Source organism: Pituophis catenifer, unplaced genomic scaffold, assembly GCF_029215685.1.
Source record: "Pituophis catenifer annectens isolate HBS135680 unplaced genomic scaffold, rPitCat1.0.hap2 SCAF_1, whole genome shotgun sequence".
Lineage (NCBI taxonomy): Eukaryota > Metazoa > Chordata > Lepidosauria > Squamata > Colubridae > Pituophis > Pituophis catenifer.
The window spans coordinates 89,749,442-89,771,135 of NW_027256881.1; the positions used below are offsets into that span (position 1 = coordinate 89,749,442).

Consider the following 21,694-nt stretch of genomic DNA (forward strand, 5'->3'; position numbering starts at 1 on the left):
TTATTTGTTTTTGGAGGCACTGGTCTATCCATTTATTTTTGCAGGCACCGGTCTACCCATTTATTTTTGCAGGCACTGGTCTACTCATTTGTTTTAACACTGATCAGCTGTAGGGCGGCCCTTTGAAGCCTCGCAGCAAGAGTTTAAACAGTTTTTTTCCCTCTAGCTGATCAGCTGGGACTCAGGAGGCAGCAATAGATTGGGGATGGGGCCAAATAAAAGGTAAGAATAATGCAGGGGGGTGGCCAGAACCGGTTCGGTGACATCATATCGTCACCGCTACCAGCTCGGCAGAACCGGCGGAACCCATCATTTAGAACCCATCTGGATACAAGGTGTGGCATTTTGCAATTGACAGATGGAATTTTATCGATGTGCAGAATTTCTAAGTACCACCCAAGATGTTTTGGTATGGCACCAAGTCTCATGTATTTCCCAAATATTTTCTGGAACAATTAATAGTAGGTGTTTTCCCTCAATTTTTATGACAAAAAGCTGATAGCTGATAGCTCAAGACCAAAAATAATGATGCCAGGGCCAGATTGACCAATCATGGTTCCCCGTGCTATCAAGAGAAATCAAAATTTAAAGCAGAACTTTGAAACTACTACAAAAATGATCACTAATGCAGGGGCGCCTGCAGGAGGGAATAAAAAAAGTCAAGATGGCAGCTTTAACTGAAGCCTTGCTCCTTTTTATGTGCACCACACATGTAAAAAAAAAAAAAGTCAGGGCTTTGACTATGTGTTCATGGCCACTGTGATTTGTTAACTGCAATATACAGCAATATTTAGGACAGATGGGAAATAAACTACTTTTAGGATATGATTGTCCTGGATTTTATGAGCAAAAACATTTAGGAACTCAAAAATTCTAAGAAAGGTAGTAATATTCTTTTATTACTGATACAACTTGACTTGGTTCCCAAGTCAAATTACAAGATACATTTCATGTTAAAAAATACTAAAACAGAAGATTGATCATTTTGTATGCCAGTTATAAATCATTTTTTTAACTTTAAAAAAAATATTTTCAACAGTTTATAGACCATTTAGTGTGAAGATAGACATCTGCCATCTGTAGATGCAATTTAAAGTTGTAGTATTTTATGTTTAATTTTTTCCCCAAAAAAACTGTTTGTTATTGAAGATAACTTTCTATATTAACACATTTAATACACTTTTACAAAATTCTTTTACAGCATCCTAATTTTTATACCAGATGTCAACTAATATGTTCATAAATAATAATTTATATTGTCAGTTGACATCTGGTATAAAACTGTATCAGAAAGTCTTTGAAACTTAAACCATTGACCATACCTAAGCTAAAGTACACATGACTCAAATAAGTTTACAGGCTTCCTTTGCTTACTGAAAGTCTCTCTCTTTTTTTCTTTAGTTCCCACAGACACTTTTTAATGTTATATGTGTGTATGTATCTGAACTGTGAATATATTCCCCTATTTTTTAAAGGACATCATAGTTAATGAGCTTAACAATTGCTCCTATTGTATTGACAGTATTTTCATCTTCTGATTCCCCGGAGTTCACTACCTTTCTTCTGTCTTCACTATCCAAGAGATAATGATTATTTAACAGGCAAAACAAGAAATGAGGTTACTCTCGATTTATGCTTTTATACCTTACCCTTAATCAATATGGGCACAACTACTCCAAGTAACAGTGGTACGGTCATTATAAGACCTGACTGCTAACATTACACAGCAAGCAAAAATATCAGCAGGAACAGAGACAGCGATCAGGAGAAGGAAACACCACAAAGCCATTAACTTTTGCCTTTCAGACAATGATGTAATCTAATTAAAGATTCTAAGATTCAAAATATTCGTAGTGTATAAACAACATGGCAACTAAAATTGCCAAGCATCAAAGATAAGGAAAGTAACAAATATGATTTTCTGAATGCTATAGAGTTCTAAAATAACGGTTGTAATTTGAAAGGTCAGAGATACAGGGCAGAAAAAGTTCCAATACAGCCACGTTTGACAGTTTTATCTCAGCTTTTCAGGTGAAGTTTGTAAAAAAAAATCTTTGAAGCTAAGATCAGACTTCAACTGGATATTATTTTGTTGCCTAATACACATACACAACATGGTTTCCAACATCTTGTGCCTTTCTCATATTGTTCCACTAAGTCAGTGGTCCCCAATCTTTTTGGCACCAGGGAACGGTTTCATGGAAAACATTTTTTCCACAGACCAGGAGGGGAAGGATGGTTTCACGCGCTACCTAGATTCTACGCATGCGCAGATGAAGCTTCACTCGCTTGCATAGCTCGGTTCCTAACAGGCTGCGGACCATACCAGTCCATGGTCCGGGGTTGGGGATCCCTACACTAAGTGATTTATTTTACTCCAGATCAATGGAAAAATATCAGAATACTAAAGTTAATTTACATAACTGTATTGTGGCAAATGTAACTGATACATACGAGATAGACAACAATTCCCCCTTTAGTTTATTCGGAGAGCAAATTTTGCCATAATAATTTAGAAACCAAGCAATAGTCATCATAAACTTGAAGTAACCTTAAGAAAGTACCCTCCACGTAAAATATATCCACTCAATTAATTTAGGAGGTCCTCATTGAAGCCAGCTCAAAAACTTGAGATGATATAGTGCTTCAGTGACTAAACACTGTATATAAAAAGAGTTCTGTGCAAAATGACTATTAGTGCCCTTAACTGTTTGCATAACACATGTGAAAATCACCCAACGCTAATGATAAAAATATTAGGTTTTAATTAGTTAAAGGGTGCTCATTTTAAAATTAACTGTGAATCATTCCAAACCAAATCATCACAAAATATTTCCACTGGAACCTTGCCACTTTCCTTACAAACAACATTCATTTATAAGAATATGTTTAATTGTCCTACAGTTAAAAAAGAACAAGTCATATGACAAAAACCTGAAATTTAACAATACGCCACCATTTAAATTTTCTATATTCACATAAAATGATCCAATATACACAAGTAAGTCATGAACAGATATAGATCTGCAGGCAATTTATGTATATTGTTAGCACTATTATCAAATTAATAAGCATGTGTATGCAATTTCTGATGTTATTGTTACTTGCTTGATAAATTAGTTATAAATGTATAATGACCATACCATATGAATCTTCTATAAAAGGTAGGAAATATCCTAATCTTATTTTTACATTCCCTAAGTCATAGATAGTACAGTAGTGTGCGTGGACACACACATATTCACAATTTACTGTACACACACGCAAACACTTGTAAGAGCTACTTCCTCAAATATCCACATACTTCATCAGATGTTCACATCACTATATCGTAAATTAAAAACAACTACGCTTTAGTATGAGAGTAATGAAATTCTATCTTTGCAACTGACATAAAAGTTGATATCTGATCCTGAAGTCATGAGTGTATAGCCTTTCAAATTAGTACGTTTGTACCTACTGTATAGAATATTGTGTGCATGTGCATACACACGTGCATACATACATACAGTACATAGTTTTTAGAACATTGTATGTGGAAAAAATTGCAAATGTTACTTTCTATATAGAACTTTTACATATTCAATATTTTAAAATTGTCTCCAACAGTTTTACTGTTAGAGTAAAGATAGTCTAACAAGATAGTCTGCAAATCTAAACTGATCACTAAATATCTCCAGCCAAAAAGGGAACAAATCAATACATTATTATTTTTTCTATTTATATATACCTTTCTCATTCATTTCTTCTTCCATATCAGACTTGCTCCATGTATAGAAAACTATCCTCATATGAAACTCCATTCATACATTGTTACATACAAAACAGGAAGTGAATTGTATCCAACTGGGTTAATATACATGTTTGGCTAAGTATGAAGAAATATAGATATAAGTAAGCCTTTACAAACTACAAATGTCTTGGGCCCAAATTTACAATATTTGAACTGAGCATTTTATTTTACTTGAATTATTTTTTCTTGAAGGTAATAGCAGAATCATGATAGGAGACAATAATCAGAATTTTATGTTGTTTTTTTTTTCATTTTGACTAAGGAATAACAAAAAAGTATTTCTTAACTGCACATAGTATACAATGTTTCAACAACACTTTTCCATTTCTTCTCATTCTAATAGGTCATTAATTGTATACATTTCTACTCAGAAGAAAGTCACATTAAGCTAAATAGAATTTATTCTCAGATGAATTTTATGTTTCAAAGCTACTGACAAAGGGTATATTTCAAAGCAGATTTGTTCAGAGCCACATAAACAATACTTAAAAAATGTATCTATCCAAACAGGTGAGGTTCTTATTGAAACCTCTAATGTAGAACACTAAAGTAGAAAGAAAGTAAATTAAAGCAGCCGGCATGGGCATACAACCAATGAAACATCTGTGCTTGTCCTCATGATATATTTATCAAATTTTACAAGTCTTTAAAAACCTAGAGTTTATATCCACTTATACTGGTTTACAAATCTGTTTTGTAAAGAAACTGCATTATCCAAAGTACTCAAAATTATGAAGAGACTTCTTTTTAAGCATTCTGCTGTGGTTTTATTTATGTAAGTTTATATTTACACAAATGCACACAACTATGTGAAATTCCACTTAGAGTGGTAAGAAAGGAAAACATTTAGCTTACCTAAAGAGATAACTTCCATTAAAATAGAGTTTGTGGTGCACTGGCATTGTTCATTGCTTTATTTTATTTTACTGACCTTTATCCTATGCAAAACATTTAAAACTTATGCCTCAAGTAAAAGTTAAAAAAAAAAAGTTGGGCTTGATTCCTAATGACTTTATAGGCATGTTCATACAGCTTTCTTGACAACAAAAGATGTTTCTTGTTGCCTACAAGCTTTAAACTATCAAATTCAAGGTATATTTGATTGCATATACACAAGCAACTTGCTGGGTTGAATTCCCTAATCTGCATTAGGGATGTCAAACTCAAGGCCTGAGGGCCGGAACTGGCCTGCAGGGTGCTTAGATCTGGCCCATGGGGCCACCCTGGAAACAGCGAAGGATCAGCCGGTGGTGCCTCTGCCAGCAAAAACGGAGCTCGCAAGGCCCACGGGTGGCCCTCCCGAGCTCTGTTTTCCCTGGCAGAGGGTTGCAGGAGGCTGTTGGTGCTGAAAACTGAGCTCGGCAGCCCATTTTTGGTGGCAGAGCGCTCGGGCCACCACAGGTGCCCCCAACATGAATGACGTTGAGGGGCCATGCCCATCTGGCCCCCCAAGATCAAACATAACCCTGATGCGGCCCTCAATGAAATTGAGTTTGACACCCCTGACCTAATGGATTGGTCTTCTAACGGTAAATTTAAGTAAATGGAATCAGTATAACTTATAGCTAGAGTTCAACAAAATTATTTAAACAAAATACAATAGTTACATTTGTGGTTTCAGGATTTAATGAGTGATTTGATCTAAGAATTTTAAAACTTCCTGATTATCAGAAATTGCTTTAAAAGGTCTCTCAATTCTCAAAGTGAACTTTGGATATAGTTACCTGCTTATTACTATTATTTTTTTTAAAATATTTTTTCCCATAGCTTCTGCTTAGCCCACCAGATAGAGCACAAAAGGCATGCACTGAGTTCCCTCCATTCAACAAGGTCATCTTGTTGGATCCAGAAGTTGTATTTTAACTGTGGCACCTCATCCCTTGTGGAATAATATATCTCCAGAAATCCAGACAGACCCAACCATGTTAGACTTTCACAAAGCTTTGAAGGCCAGATGTTTGGGTCAGATGGTTAGGTGAGCTTTGCTGCTGAGATGGTTTTTAAAATTTGGTTTTTGTGTTTTAACCTTGGATACCATGGGTTATACACCACCAGTGTCACTGTTCTGAGATAGGTAGCCATGTAAACTATTTAATTTAAAAAATAAATTAAATTATTTTCAGTTGAAGTGAAACTATATAAATGATTTACACAGATAGCAAAGATAATGTAATAGATTGTATTTTGGCTCTTCTATGTATATTGATAATATTTTTATAGGTATAAAATATACCAATATTCTAAAGTTCCATAAACTATCAATCATATATCCTCTATTGCACTGAAATATTGTCTAACAATATAATGTGCAATTACTGTCACTTCAAAAGATGTAGGTCAAAAAACTCTATTATATATATATATATATATGTATATGTATGTATGTATGTATGTATGTATGTTACTTTTACATACTATTAACTGACCTCAAAACTAATTCATGTTCCTTTTTTTTATGAAGACTTATCAAAAATGAAAGAAATGTCTTAAGTAACTTTGTAAAGTACAAAGAATAACTAAGTAAGTTTTCCGAATATGTTGAAACTAATGTTCTACTGGAAAATGAATAGGTAAACATTATATAAATAGCAAGGGTCAACTCTTTAACTTGAATAAAATGTCAAAACTAGCATGTAGTCAAATAATAACAATTCAAAAGGTTCTAGATGTCTAAATATTGAAGTTAAATGGAAAATGATTGTTACATTTGGACCCCACTATTAGTCATGGTCTTATCCTGAGGACCTCTTTTGTCCCTTTTGCGTTTTGATATGGGGAGCTGAGGAGAGAGAAAGAATTGCCATAGCTTACTATTCCATCAAAAAATTATGAAGTTGATTTCTTTTGTCTCATATTTTTGAAGTACCTAAACATCAAGCCCTGATTAATACAGCTTGATTGGTTGAATAGGCCATAAAGGTTTAGGATTCAGGAATAAACTTGCATAATTTAAAACGCATGCAGAAATATCTAATCTTGTCATTGATGACCTGAAGCACAGAAGTAAAAAAAAGGTTATATCCAGTTTTTAAGAAAAATAAATACAAATATATGGTTAGTACTCAGATTTATCATTATATTGTAATTTCATAAAAAACAATAAGATTAAAAAATACTTTAAAAGAGCGAAAGTTTGAAGCATCAAAATAAGCTATTATGAATATACTTTAAGCTTAATCGTATTTTAATAATATGCAAAAGTTTCATTCAGCTAAATACCCAGTTTTTGAAAACTATTGCTGGTAAAAATGTTCCATTTACAGTTAAATCAGAGATCAAATATTCACGAAGTAATTTCTGCTGCTAAATCATGTAGTATTGTTGATAACTATCTGCTATCCAAAGCAACAAATAATTATATTTATAATCAATACCTTTATGTATTATTCCCAAAATATAGCCTGAAGTCATGAAAATGTTCATGCCTTTAGTGTACAATATAAACATTATGCAGATATTATTACTAATAAATACAGTATGTCAAGAAATGATATTTTATCATGCTTGACATCAAATTTCAAATCACACCTATTTGTCCTTGGCGTTATAAGGTTTATACAATAATATCTGTATTAATTCATAATAAAATAATTAATGAAAATGTAAATATATAATATGAAAACTTTATAGATTTTAGATGTTATTGTATAAAATTTTCTATTTGTCACAGGTTTGCAATGTGAGCTTGGGAAATCAGTTAAGATTTCATTGCACAAAGCAGATGAATATGTTCCACATTATAGATTATTTATTTTAAACAAATGTTCAGTGGAGATAAAATTGATTATGAAACAATTGCATTTTACAAAATACCAAGCAAAGATATGTTTTAACAATTTCTTTGCAGGGGAGTCACTTTTCAAAGGAGACTAAAAGCATACAGAATTATATCAAGAAAATAAATTTCAGCTATTCTTTTTGTTTAATTTTAAAACTCTACCTGCTTTTGTTTAGCAATGGATTTTAAAGAATAACTCTTCCATTTATTTCTTTAAGTAGCAATTGAAAATATTTACTACTAGGCAGTACCTAATTTTAGGTTTTAAGTGCTTTAACAGCTCTATGAAATATGATCAGCAGCTGCTATATAAAAGTATGCCGAATAAACTCCTCTTGTAAAAAAAAAAAGCCCTCTAAGCAGTTTGGATATCTTAATTTTTAAAGGTTACACCAAGAACTTTATCAAAAATCACTCCAATAAATACAATTATGTCCCAGATGATATTACCTGAAAATGAGAAGGTAAATATCTAATAAAACTTCATTTTCATCTGTAGGTTTTCCCTCTTCTGTAAAATAAGCACAGCAGTAGATTTTGTCCATGATAACTTGCAAAATAATTTGGTTCTGCCATTTTCAAATGAATACAATATTGGGGGAGGGGTCTATTTGTTATAGTTAAGCTTCTGCACATCTCTTATTTACATCAGTATTAATAATACTGTGATGCTTTAATATTCACTTTAAAAATTCTTTTGGTATCAGAACTACCATATTTCTATCTTTAAAAACAGAGCTTAAAAGCCTATTATTATATTAACAACATTATATAATTATAAAGATTGTACAAATAAGGAATAAAAATGATGGCAAGATGAGTTAAAATTTTATCAATCCTCTCTTACTGTCAAAACAGGTTCCTACTACACAAAAATTCAAAATTATTATGCCTCATTAGAAAAAAAGTATTGATTTAGTACCAGTATTTGTTTATTCATTTATTCATTTAATTTCTATAGTATACCTCACTATAAAGATATTCCACTACCAATAATGTTTATAACAAAGCTATAAGCACATAATTTTTATTTTACAATAATGATACCTTAAAAAACACTGCCACAAACAAAATAAAATATTGGTAATTGGTGGGATACTGCTTAATAAAAAAAATCTTATACTAAACAAAAATGACAAGCATTTTAAAAACACAGACTGGATGAAATTAAGAAATATATCTGCATTCTTAATGAAACTAGTGGAATAAAATATGGTACATTTACATATTTGTATCATGATTAAGAATGGAGTGCTGATAAAATTAAAGAAAAAACAAACAAACAGTGTTTGGATCTCTATTTCCCTAATCACAAACGCCTGGCTGGAAAATGAAGGATATACGAGTCTCAAATGCAGAGAAACCTATATATACTTTACCTGGACTCAAACCAACCTAATACATTCATTAATGAAAACTAATCATTTAATCAATGTGTCTCTTAATATTCTAATGTAGAGTTTATTTTATATTCCAAAAGGACTAATTATGTTGCTTGCTGCCCGTTTGTCAACCCTACCTCATTCTAACCATGCAGATATAAAAACAGGAATAGATCAGTTTTATGTCACGCTTTACTAACAATAATTTTCTGTCAGGTGGATAAAATCCCCAATCAATAATTGTCTTTGGAAAGTAAAAACTTTGTATGCCAATGTCACTGCATAATGAAATAGTTGCAAGTTGAAGAGCAACATACAATAGCCCTAATAACAAACAAGATAGCTTGGATGTATTAAATTTGTTACTATTTAGCTGCAGCATTTTCATAGAATGCTAAATTTGAGATGGTCCAGGACATACTATTTTGTCATAAAGCCCACATTTCTTTCTTCCTTTTCTCCTGTACCAAAGCTTCTAAATGAGAAGGCAACATCAATTAATGGCTAAAGTCCATGGGGCTGAATATAAAATAACTATTACTTCAAGGAGGACCAACCACAAAAAAGTCTTCCACGTGGTAGTATTTTAAGATCAAAACACAAGTCATTGATTGTATAATGTTCATTGCACCTCGCTCACCTGATCTACAAAGTCAATTCCTCCTTTGCTCAGAATAATTTTAAGAAGGGAAGGCGCTCAACTAAGTATTTTGTAGCTGTAAGCTTAAATTCACTCATAAACATTTCGGGTTTTTAAAAAATCTGTATACAAACAATGCAGGTGGAGCAGTTTACCCCATTTTTTTAAAAAAATTTCCTATGTTATTCGAACTCTAAAAACAAGCTTCCTCATTAAGCCCTGCATGCCAAACTTACTTCTTCAGGATAAACATGAAGACAGACGGGAAAGTTCCAGGTTTTCAATGCAACAAAATAAGGCACGATTTAGCTTCAACGTTTATAATCCAAGTTAGGGGAAAAAAAGAAAAACCCGACTGTTTCCCAAAAAGGCTGGCACAGTGTTTCTCCAATTGAAAATACAAGTAAGTAAAAAAAAAACAAAAAAAACCCCATAAACCACTCCCCCCCTCGAATTTGGGAGATTTTTCACAATTTTTTTCCCCCGTCCCCCACTTCAACCCACCCCACCCCAACGACGATTCCCTGCCGAAACGCCAACTCCGTCCCGGTTTGAAGCAAGTCCAGTCGAGCCACAGTGAAGAGAAACAACGCTAGAAAAACAAGCGACCTTTGGAAACAGAAGCCGAAAAGCGAGGAGGAACCCAACCCAGGCGCGTCAAAAGCGGCCGTCTGAATTTCTCTTACCGGTTATGTCACGTTTTGTTATTCTAGCGACCCTAAGCGACGGGAGGAGGCAAAGAAACCCGAGATGGGGGCGGGGGGGGGGAAGAGAAGTTAGGACGGCCGAATTGGGAATTCTGGCCAAAAGAGCCGAGGTAAACTTTTCTCCCAATGCGGCGTTTCGTTCCGAAGAGGCCTTACTTACTTACTCCGAGGCGATATCCTTGGTCCTCTGGGTGGGGGGGGTGGGAGAAAGGCACCGGGGCGGCAACTCGAGCGCCCCTCGAGCCCGCGACAACACCCCCCACTCCCAAGCAGAGCCGCCCCTCTGAGGAAAAGTTCGCGTGGGTTTTGTTTTGTTTTTCTTCCCCCCCCCCTCGAGACCCAAACACGCGCGCGCCCTCTACGCCCAGGTCCCGGGACGCGAAGGACAAAAATGGACTTGTGTGTGTGTGGGGGGGGGGGAGAGCCGCTCGCCGGACACAGAAGTCAGGTTCTCTCGGTTTCTAGCCGAGGCCGCCGCTTTGGTCAGCGGCTTTTCTTGTTTCGGTCGCCAACCTTTCGTGTCCCCTTTTCTCTCTCCCCCCCCCACCCCTCTCCGCGCGCGGTGGTTCTTCCCTTAAAGGAAAGCGCGGTTAAAGCCAAGGGACCAAGAGACGCGTTTTCCCCCTACCGGTTTTCGTCGCCGCCAAAAGAAACGAGGGTTGGGGGAAGCTGGAGAGAGAAACGAAAGAGAAAAATAAAAGGTAAGGGAAATGATCGTACCCACCTTTTCTTTTTCTTTTCTTTTTTTCCCCTGGCCAGGACTCCTTCGCTCGATTCTTACAAGTTGCTGCTCCTGCTTCCTTTCTGTATTATGTTTTATTATTCACTCCCCGGCTCCAAGACGAAGATCCAGACTCTTCATTTATTTATTTATTTTTCTTGGTAAGAGATGCACCAGCCCTCTCCAAAGTTATATACTTTTTCTCGCTCCCCGTCTTCCTTCACGCAACGGGACGAAGTGGGGAAATAAGAAAAATTTTACACATCGGCGCGGCCGATTAAAACTTTCAAAAAAAAAAAAATTAAATAAAAAAAAATCCTTAAAACTTTCTTGAGGGTGTCGCTAGTTTTGCCCCTCGCGCTTTTCGCTCCCTCTCCGTCTTTCCAAAAAGAAAAAAAAAAGAAAAAAAAGGAAACACTCCTCTTTGCAAGGGAGTCTCGAGCTCAGCTGAAGCACCCAGAAATGAGTATCAGGGGAAGGAGAGAGAGAGAGAGAGAGAGAGAGACAAGGGTGGGGGTGGGGTGGGAAAGGGTTTTTTTTTAAAAAAAAAAAACGCGCGCCACGTTGCCTATTTTTTTTTTTTTTTTTTTTTTTTTGCGAGATGCCTTTCCTCCGTTGTTGGGGTTGGTGGTTTTTTTGGGGTTTTTTTTTTGTTTTTTTTTTTGCACTTGTGCGGCGACTTGTTGCGAGTTTGGGAGCGGCGCTCCCCGAAGCTGCGGACGGTCGGCGCGTGCGTGTCTAGTGTGCGAAGTGAGGGCGGGAGGGACGGTGTTTACAGCTGACGGCCGCCGCTTTGCCATTGGCTGCTTTCTCGCGTGAGTAATTGGTCGATGGCGGGGCGCGGGAGGGAATCGGCACGTGGCATGGATGCTGGCCCCGGGCACTGCGACGCCGTCGGGTCCTTGGCTGGCGAGGCTGAATTGGCGAGGCGCGGCTGCTGTGCGCTGCGTTGCCTTGTTTTCCGTATCCCGCGTGGGATTATTCAACAACCCAATGCGCTCCTCCTCTCCTAAGGAGTAGTAAAAACAAAACAAAACCCAATTAATCAACTTGTGGCCGGTAGTAAGCAAGCACTGAACCCTTACACTCGTAGGATTTAAGGCAGCGGTTCTCAACCTTCCTAATGATGCGACCCTTTTATACAGTTCCTCATGTTGTGGTGACCCCCAACCATAAAATTATTCCTAAAACCTTTGAAAATATGTGTTTTCTGATGGTCTTGGCGACCCCTGTGAAAGGGTCATTTGACCCCCAAAGGGGTCCCTACCCACAGGTTGAGAACCACTGATTTAAGGCAATGTTTCCTTAAATCCATTCCCTCCACACTTCTGTCCTCCCACCAAAACCATGTAAGAAAAGTCACTGAGGCTTGTTTTTCAATAAGTCGTTATAACTACTGGGCCACTAGCCAATTTCTGTTAGGCCACATCAAGCCTGTTGAATGCAGTAGTGGGTTTCAAAAATTTTTACTACCGGTTCTGTGGGTGGGGCTTGGTGGGTGTGGCAGGGGAAGGATACTGTAAAATCTCCATTCCCACACTACTCCAGGGGAAGGATACTGTAAAATCCCCATTTCCTCCCGATCAGCTGGGACTTGGGAGGCAGAGAATAGACGGGGGTGGGACCAGTCAGAATTTTTACTACCGCTTCTCTGAACTACTCAAAATTTCCGCTACCGGTTCTCCAGAACTGGTCAGAACCTGCTGAAACCCACCTCTGGTTGAATGTCCGAATTCTTGCAAGTCCCAAGCCGCTCGCTTCATTTTGGAAAAGTAATCACTGGCCACCTCTGGAAATGACCTCACCCCATTCCTAAGAGGTCTGTAAGGGGCGTGCATAAGCGCACCAAGGTGCCTACCGTCTCTGTCCTAATGTCCCTTTTTATTCATATCCATTTCATGTATTCATAATGTTTATACATTTCATGTATTCATAATCATGTTTATACTTTTATCTGTAATCTTATATATTCTTGACAAAAATAAATAAAAATAAATAAGTGGATAGTTCTGCCCAGATGCACTTCAGTTAGTTTGCTTTTCCTTAAAGCTTGAAAGTATGGGACCAGATAGCAGTTGGGCCATGTGGTTTCCCCTTCTGCCCCATATGGATTTCAGAGTGAGCCAACAACTGAGTTGGATGTAAACATTCAGTCAAAGCCAAGAAGGCAAATTCTGGGCAGGTGGAGAAGTCTATTAGTGCCTATCAGCTACTGCAAACACAAATGAAATGTCAAGTGGTGCTTTCAGTGATTGCCACATGCCAGAGGACAAATAAGGATGAGTGGCTGGCTGACATTACCTATCTTGTGAACGTCTCAGAAACAACTGGTTAGGTTAGTCCACGGAAATAATATGCAAGAGACTTCCCTTAATGTAAGCATAGGCACTAAGGTGCTTGTCTTTGGAATACATCCAGCTGTCCTGAAGTCACATTGCCCTGAAATTGGTCATACAGTTAACATTTCATGTCAGAGGGTTCAGGTAGCAAATAATTTCTCATTGTATAATACTAAAGATTGATATGATTGGGTAGCATTGACATAAAGGATCGGCTGGATACTGAAATTATGCAGATCAGTCAATAATGACATATCTTTTAGTCCCGCCTTTTTGCTCACTGACTTGCATAAGTTTGAACCTTTCATTTCTGCTGCTTTGGTGGAAAAGTTGGGTTTCTAGTAAATAAATAAATATATTCCTATTCCTTGCAGAAAATAATTGGCTTGGTAGCAAACCTAGCAAACCAAAATGTCTCAGGATAACTCTAAAATAGTTAACTATTGTCCTTTATGTTTTAGCTGCTGCTAATTAAAAAAGAGCCAGCTTGGTGTAGGGATTAAGGCCCCAGCCTGGAATCTGGGAAATTGTGAGTTATAGTCCTATCCAGTGGTGGGTTCGCACTGGTTCTATAGAACCGGTAGTAAAACTAGCAGGAGCTCCACCCACTGACCCTGACAACATCAAAACCCTTCTGCACATACGCAGAAGAGCGCACACGCGAGCAAAGTAAGCACGCGTCCACGGCCCTGTTGTGAACCGGTAGTAAAGGTAAGTAGAACCCACCCCTAGTCCTACCGTAGCACAAGCAAATTTAATAAATAAAAAATAAAAAAGCCAGATGGTTGACCTTGGGCCAGTCACTCTTTCTTAGCCCTAGGAAATAGGCAATGGCAAACCACTTCTGAAATATTGCCAAGAAAACTTCAGGGACTTGTTTAGGCAGTTGCCAAGAGTCAACACTGATGAGAAGGAGCAAACAAACGAACAAACAAAACTATTAATCTTGAACTTATTGTTAAATGATCCTGTGTATCTAGTAAATAAGTGTATTGTAAACCTCTACTTTCATTTGTTGCATAAAAACATCTTTTTTTTTCTTTTAAAAATGTACTTTAAAAACCAGATCTTTAAGCCAGTGTTTTCCAGATTGTGAGTGATCTCAGGTAAGACAAAGATTATTGGAAAATGAATAAGCTTATCTATCACCACCGTTTCATTTTATTTCAAGTCCACGGCTTTTTATCTTACAGCTAAAAACAGCAAAGATAAGGAGGAGGAGACATTAAATGTGTTCCATGGCCTATAGTTTCATTTGCTTGCCCCCCTCATCACCTGAGCACCATGTTACTGGGCCTGGATTTGCAGTTCCTCCATAAGAATGACTAAAGTATGAATTAGCCTCAAGTATTCATCTCAGCTAGACAGAAGGAAAATAATGCAACAAACATGACAAGAAATTTTCAATTTGTAGTTGTTACAGAATGAATTGGGAATCCCTAATAACACAAGCTTTTTGCTTTGCCAAGACTCTTGTCTCTTTTACCACAGACATGCTCAGATCTCATGTGATACCACAATTTACAATTTATTTTGATGAGATTCTTATTCCTGCCCAGGAGAGTTTCTTTGTTTATTTATTCTGCCCAACAAAGGCTTGTTTTCATCTCAAGGCAATTTCATTAAACTCTGTTAGTCCGTATACTGAGAATCTCACCTCACGTATTTCAGAGGCTTAAATGCCAACAAAGTAAAATGGAATAGGCTATGTTTATTTCTGTTCCGGCTGTCAAGTGTAATGAAGAAAGGTAGCTAAACAAGTATTAGACTTCTTACAAAGCAACCTTGACTTCTGATGATATTCATGTACAATAATAATGGCAACAATAATGTTATTTACCATTCCTTGTTTCCAGTTTTGTTTTGTTTCTAATTTCAGTGTCTAACAACACTCCTGAAAATTGCTCAGTCAAGCACTAAATTGGTCTGACCCTGCTTATCTTTTTGAGATGGGTCAGGGTTGGCCTGACCCATCTCAAATACCAGCTGCTATAGGTGAAAATATGCACCTTATTCAATAATTTGTTATAAATGTTTTCTATGGAGTTTATATATTACCTTTTCCCAACTTTAGGAATTATATACTCTAAATTTTTCAGCTATGCCTTTTCTATTAAAAGCTTAGTTTAAATATTGAATATATAACTTTGTATAATACTATAAATATCTAAGCAAATATTAAAAACAACTTTAATCATAAAACCTAAATGGTTTAGCTATCTACATAAATGGTTTCCTATGAACCGAGTTTAAACTTTCAAATAAATCATTGAATTTTACTAAATTTATTCGACATATGCTTATTTGCTGTACCATGACTGGTTACCATTACTTTTCTCCATTGTCTTACAGCACTTAAGCAATAAGCATGCATTTTGAATGGAACTTCTAATGCATGAGGCAGTTTTTCTTTATGAAGCGTTACTAGTTTTCCTTTTGAAGTTGATAAGTTCAATACAGACAGATGTTAAGTTAAGCAGGGTAATTTCTGCTGTTCAGCAGTACCAAACAAAATGGCAATAGCACTTAGACTTATAAACAGTGGTGGGCTGCAAATTTTTTAACAACCATTTCTCTGCCCTAATGTCTGGCTGGGTGGGCGTGGCAAACTCGATGTCACTTACCTTGAGGGGCGCTTCGCCTCACCCGCCCTCTCATGACTGTGGGGATGCTGCAATGGTCATAAGTGTGAAAAACGGTCATAAATCACTTTTTCCCGTGCCCTTGTAACTTCGAATGGTCACTAAATGAACTGTTGTAAGTCAAGGATTGCCTGTACAAAAATACAAAAAGCTTCTTTGCTTGAAAAAGCTGCCCTAAATACCAGTCATTAGATTAGAAATGGGGGAATACACACTGAAGATCAATGAGTCACAACCATCATGGAAACCTAAGCCATTCTGTCTGAATACCTTCCTTTTCCTCAGCAGTACCTGCAACCCGGACTTACAAATCAGGCAGGTTGCTAGAGCACATTGAGGAATTAAAATAGTTAAAATACAAGGATAACTATCAACAGCCAAGTTATTCTTGCTCATAAAGTGAAACTCTTTAGCAAAGAGGTCATTTAAGCTCTCCAGAAAGTGGGTGGGCATATTTGGGCTACAAAATGCCAAGCTAAAGAGACAAATTAACAAATTAACATCTTGAGGGAGGGCTAATCCCATTTTGCCTTTGTTCAGATTTTGCTGCAGGGAAGTTTTGCCTATGAATATAGCTATCTATCTTTTTATCTTTTAAGTGCTGACATCTTCTGTAGGCTATTAAGGAAAGTGGGAGTTGCTTTCTCCCTCTAAGAAAACGTGTTTCTCCATTTCTCATCCAGGGAAATATATTCTTCCTTTTTCATATTTCTCAAAATATTTCATTCTTCTAGGAGAGGGGTGGGTGCTAACTGTCTACAATTGGTGCCATTTTACTATGCCATCCATCCCCAACTCCTTCCTTCTTCCCTTCCTCTCATCCTCAACTCATTCCTTCTCTTTCCTTCCTCTCCATTCACCTTTCTCCTTTCTTTCTTTTCTTCCTTCCTTCCTTCCACATTCACCCTCTTTCCTCTTCCCCACTCACTTATCATGAGAGAAAACTAAAACAAATTGGAAGGAGGATCCACTTATTATCAGTGAGCAACCATGTGCCTTGCCCACTCCGAAGCAATGCAAGAGACTCCTGACCCAAAGGTGCTTTTTCAAGAGGCAACTGGACTTTCTGGAAACCAAGAAAGTCCAGTTGCCTCTTGAAAAAAAGCACCTTTGGGACAACCATGACCTGGATGACTGAAGAATCCCCATAGACAAGAGACTCCTGTCCTCAGTGAACTGACAAAGCACAGTTTCCCACCCAGGAGAAGCAATCATTAGATCCGTTTGCACCACTTAAAGATACCAGCTGGTCTCACTCACCTCACAAGATATCCTTAGGTAATCATCCAGATTTAAGGAAAGATCACATGCCTCCAGAAAGGCAGTAAAAAAAATCAGACAGAATGCCAAGCTTGCATCCTGCCTCTCAGCCATTTCTTCTATGGCTATGCCAAACCTTCTGTAAATAGCTATTCCAGACGTGTTGGAAGTATATTCCAAAAAGCTTAAAACAACCCTTTAACAATCTTTAAGAAAGTCGAGCATCAGGAATAAAAGTACCACAAAAAACTCCAGGGTGGGTGGGGGAACTCCAGAGAAACTCAGTCTACAGACAGAAAGTCTGGGCGTAAGGCTTACAATGTAACAAGCTTAACCCAGAGGCAGTTTCTGAAAACACTTAAAGGATCAGGGCGATTGATAAGGATTAGGCTAGAAATACAGGCATACCAGAATGTTTCCTTCCTACCTCCCTTGCAGGATTAGCCCTGTAAAGTGGGAAAAGATTTCTTCCAACAACTGGTTCTCTGAACTGCTCAGAAAATTAACATCCGGTTCGGTAGAACCAGTGCAAACCGGTAGCAGCCCACCTCTGTTTATATACTGCTTCACAGTGCTTTACAGCCCTCTCTTAAGTGTTTTACAGAGTCAGCATATTGCCCTCAAACAATCTGGGTCCTCGTTTTATCGACCTTGGAAGGATGGAAGGCTGAGTCAATCCTGAACCGGTGAGAATCGAACTGCCGAACTGCTAGCAGCCAGCAGTCAGCAAAAGTAGACTGCAATACTGCATTTTAACCACTGCATCACCACAACTCTAATAGTTGAATATACAGTAAAGGAAAGTAATTCTTTATCATTAATATTTTTAAAAAAATGATTATGCTTTTTCAGTGTTAAAATATTGCTTGGAATTGCTTTTTACCACATTATTTACTAGGCAAGTAAAGTAACTTCTCTGCCTGAAGTATCTTATAACACAGTCTTGTATTGTTTATGAAGCCCTGTTGAGCTGAATGGGATTTAATAGCAGGTGAATGGGGTATAGGATGATAGTTTTAATTAACATAATTAACTCATTAATTTTATATTTTAAGTAAATCACTTTAAAGATGATACAGTTGACAGTTTAAGCGAAGAGGAATTTTAGAATTGATTTTTTAAAATACCCAAAGTAATTTTCCATAATTTCACACATATTGCATTAAATAATTCCAGGTGTCCTTCTGCTATTAATTTACATATCCTGATTATTAGAATGCTAATTCTGTTGTTGTTAAACTAAGAATATTTATGGGAAATTTGATCTGCCACCTTAACCAAGAAATAATGTTTTACACAAAGATGCTGGTGGAGCCAGAAACAGGCCTTCCCTATGGCTGCCCTAGTTCTTGGCTTGTTTGTTTGTTTGTTTTTGTTTATTGTTTTGTTTGATTGAAAGAATTGATAGGTTGTTCTATTCCAGACAACTCTAGACAACGTTTTTTGAAAACCTTGCTACTTTATGTCCAAGATGATTCTACTTCCCTTTTGGTGAAAGCATTTTGGACCACCTTCAGAGGACTACCCAGTCTCTGAAGAGCTCCAATGAAGTGGTAGAACAATTTCTAGCCAAGCTATTCTATTGATTGACAGCTCTTTTCATCAGGAAATTTCTCATAATATTTAAAATGAATCTTCTTTATAGGTTCAACCCAGTGCTTTGCCCCAGGAATCAGGTCCGTTCCTTCTTCTGAAAACTGAACATACCAATGTTCAGTATGTTATTTTACTTTAGAGTAGTCTCTAAAGCACTCACAGAATTTCATTCCCATTATTATATTGTCATCCTCTGAACTTGCTTCAGTTTGTTGGTGTCATTAGATTGCTATATATTGTACAATATTAAAAGTGAGAGAATAAATCAGCTACCTCCCATGGTTTTGTCTCTGTTCTTTTTGTCATTTTAGCAAATGTATCATGTTGTTGGCTCAAGTTATGATCTCTCAAGCTATCCTGATCCATTTCACATGTATTACTGCTAAACTAGGTTCCCTTCCCCAATCCCAAATCCTACAGTATTGGCTTTCTTTTTTCTTATCAGATGCAAGCTTCTACATTTTATCCTATGGGTTGCAGCCTACTATTCCATTGCATGTATCTTTCTCTTTCAAAGTGTTAACCATTCCTCCTAGTCTGGTTTCCTCTGAAAATCTGATAATTCATTTCTCAACCCCTTTATTCAGTTACCATGTTTCCCCGAAAATAAGACCGTTTTATATTTTTTTGAACCCCAAAATAAGTGCTTGGCCTTATTTTTGGGGGAGGTCTTATTATTTTGGGGTACATGGAGCAAGACGGGGCTCCTCTTGCTGTCTTACCTGATTTCCACCTCTGTCTCCCTAACCCTAACCCGAGGAAATGGCGGGGACTGGCTGTGCATGTGCTTAAATATTTTTGGGGAGGGCTTATTTTCGGGGAGGGCTTATTTTCAGGGATAGCTTATTTTGGGGGATGGCTTATTTTAGCACATGCACTCAACAGCCCAATTGGGCTTATTATCCGGGGAGGTCTTATTTTCGGGGAAACAGGGTATTAATAAAAATATTGACTAGCAGAAGGTCCTGAACAGAGTCCTCTGGTACTCATGTGATACTATATTCCAGTCTGAGGTTGAACTGTTTATAAGTATACCGAATGTAGCAGGCCAGTCAGTAATGACTCCATTAAATTGTTAGCTAGCATTCAATAGTCTGTCATGATGTCCTCATTAACAAAATGGTAAAATATTGGGTGAATGAATATGTTTAAGTAAATATGTTTCTTGTTGACTTTCAAATTCTATAACTACTTTTGTTTGCCAAAGGATTTTAAACTCCTCCTCCTCCTCTTCACCTTTAATTAGTACATTAAAAAGTGCCTGTCAATATAAGTTTATATGGTATATATATGCTCTGGTTTACTTTTTGTGTTATATAAGTTAGGAAGCTCTTACGCAAAGCACATTCAGTTTCTATGTTTCTAAAAACATTCCTTTTTAAATTTTATGAATAAATGCTTTTAAATTATGGCCATGCTCAGAAGCAATAGCAATAGCACTTAGATTTATATACTACTTCATACAGTAGTGGGTTTCAATTTAGTTTGCTACCAGTTCGCTCGTGCGCATGATGCTTCTGCGCATGTGCAGAAGTGTCCGGGTGGGTGGGCGGAGCCTCCCGCTGCTGCTGCTACCAGTTCGCCCGATCCAGGGTGAACCAGTAGCAACCCACCACTGACTTCATAGTGCTTTACACCCCTCTCTAAGTGGTTTACAGAGTCAGTATATTGCTCCCAACAATCAGGTTCCTCATTTTACCAACCTTGGAAGGATGGAAGGTTGAGTCAACCTTGAATTGGTGAAGATAAGGGGCGTGCATAAGCGCACCAGCATGCCTACCGTCCCTGTCCTAATGTTCCCTTTATTTGTATTCATTTCATGTATTCAACTTATGTTTATGCTTATATATATTATCTAATTGGTGCTTGACAAAATAAATAAAATAAATAAAGATCAAACTCCTGGCAGTGAGCTGAATTAGCCTGCAATACTGCCTAAGTTATTCGTAAAGCATATGGTTATATATGGGTATACCATATACAATTCTTTTTCATTTCCTAACAATTAGGATTTTAAAATTGGAGAAGTATATGGGACTATAGTACTGCATGTCATTCAACTATTCATTTGGATAACCAAAAACCTCTCGATAACTAAAAGCTCCCACAGGTCTGATTCCAGAGCATTATTTGTCAATTGGGAAGAGTTTCAATGCCACAATTACTAATAATTGGAAATGGAACAGCAGGGAGAAAAATAAAGTAGCTCTTTAGAGACCCAATTTGAGACAAGGGATATCCTCTTGAGAGACGTAAGTGAATGTGAAATGTAGCACAGCTGCGGTCTTAACTTTCAGAATGAACATCAAGACCTGACTGGTTTTTTTTTTATATATATATATAAATATCAAATGCTGCAGAACAATTCAGCAGCCAAAGAGGGACATGAACTATACTTGAAAAATGCAGAAGAAAATGTGTATTTTATTTTCATGATTTCAGGCAAAGCATTAATGTAAAATTGAAATTCTTTTTGGTACACACGTTGACTCAGTGAGTTACATTTTTCTTTCAGAAATACGTTCCAGGATAAATATTCAATAGTGTTAAAGAATGAGAAAACAACAAGAAAATAACTTAAAGGTAAAGGCTACAAGGAAGTCATGTGGAAGTCAATAATGTAATCAGTAGTCAACAGAAACTCCTCTATAGATTTAGGTAGCATTATATTTTGTTTGCCTCTAAGGATCTAAGTTTGTATATTTAGCTAGTGTTATTTACAACCTTTTAAACAGGAATATCAAAATACTCTACTTAATTGTCAGTGAATGTTTTGCTTTTTGTCTTGCTAGCTGGCTCCCATTGGGTAGCAAGTTCTGAATACAGCAGTGCTGTG

At 37.1% G+C, this 21,694-nt stretch overlaps 1 protein-coding gene across 2 annotated transcripts in view; it reads right to left on the minus strand.

Moving 5' to 3' along the window:
* Positions 1-11,076, minus strand: part of EYA4 (EYA transcriptional coactivator and phosphatase 4) — a 109,140-nt gene extending 98,064 nt beyond the window's left edge. The window contains exon 1 of one of the 2 annotated variants that reach the window (XM_070952510.1): positions 11,025-11,076. The gene's annotated coding sequence lies outside the window, so the exon portion shown is untranslated. Of the gene's footprint in view, positions 1-8,021; positions 8,049-11,024 lie in introns of those variants that run through there. The other variant, XM_070952517.1, reaches the window with a different exon arrangement.
* Between the last annotated feature and the right edge of the window lie 10,618 nt (positions 11,077-21,694).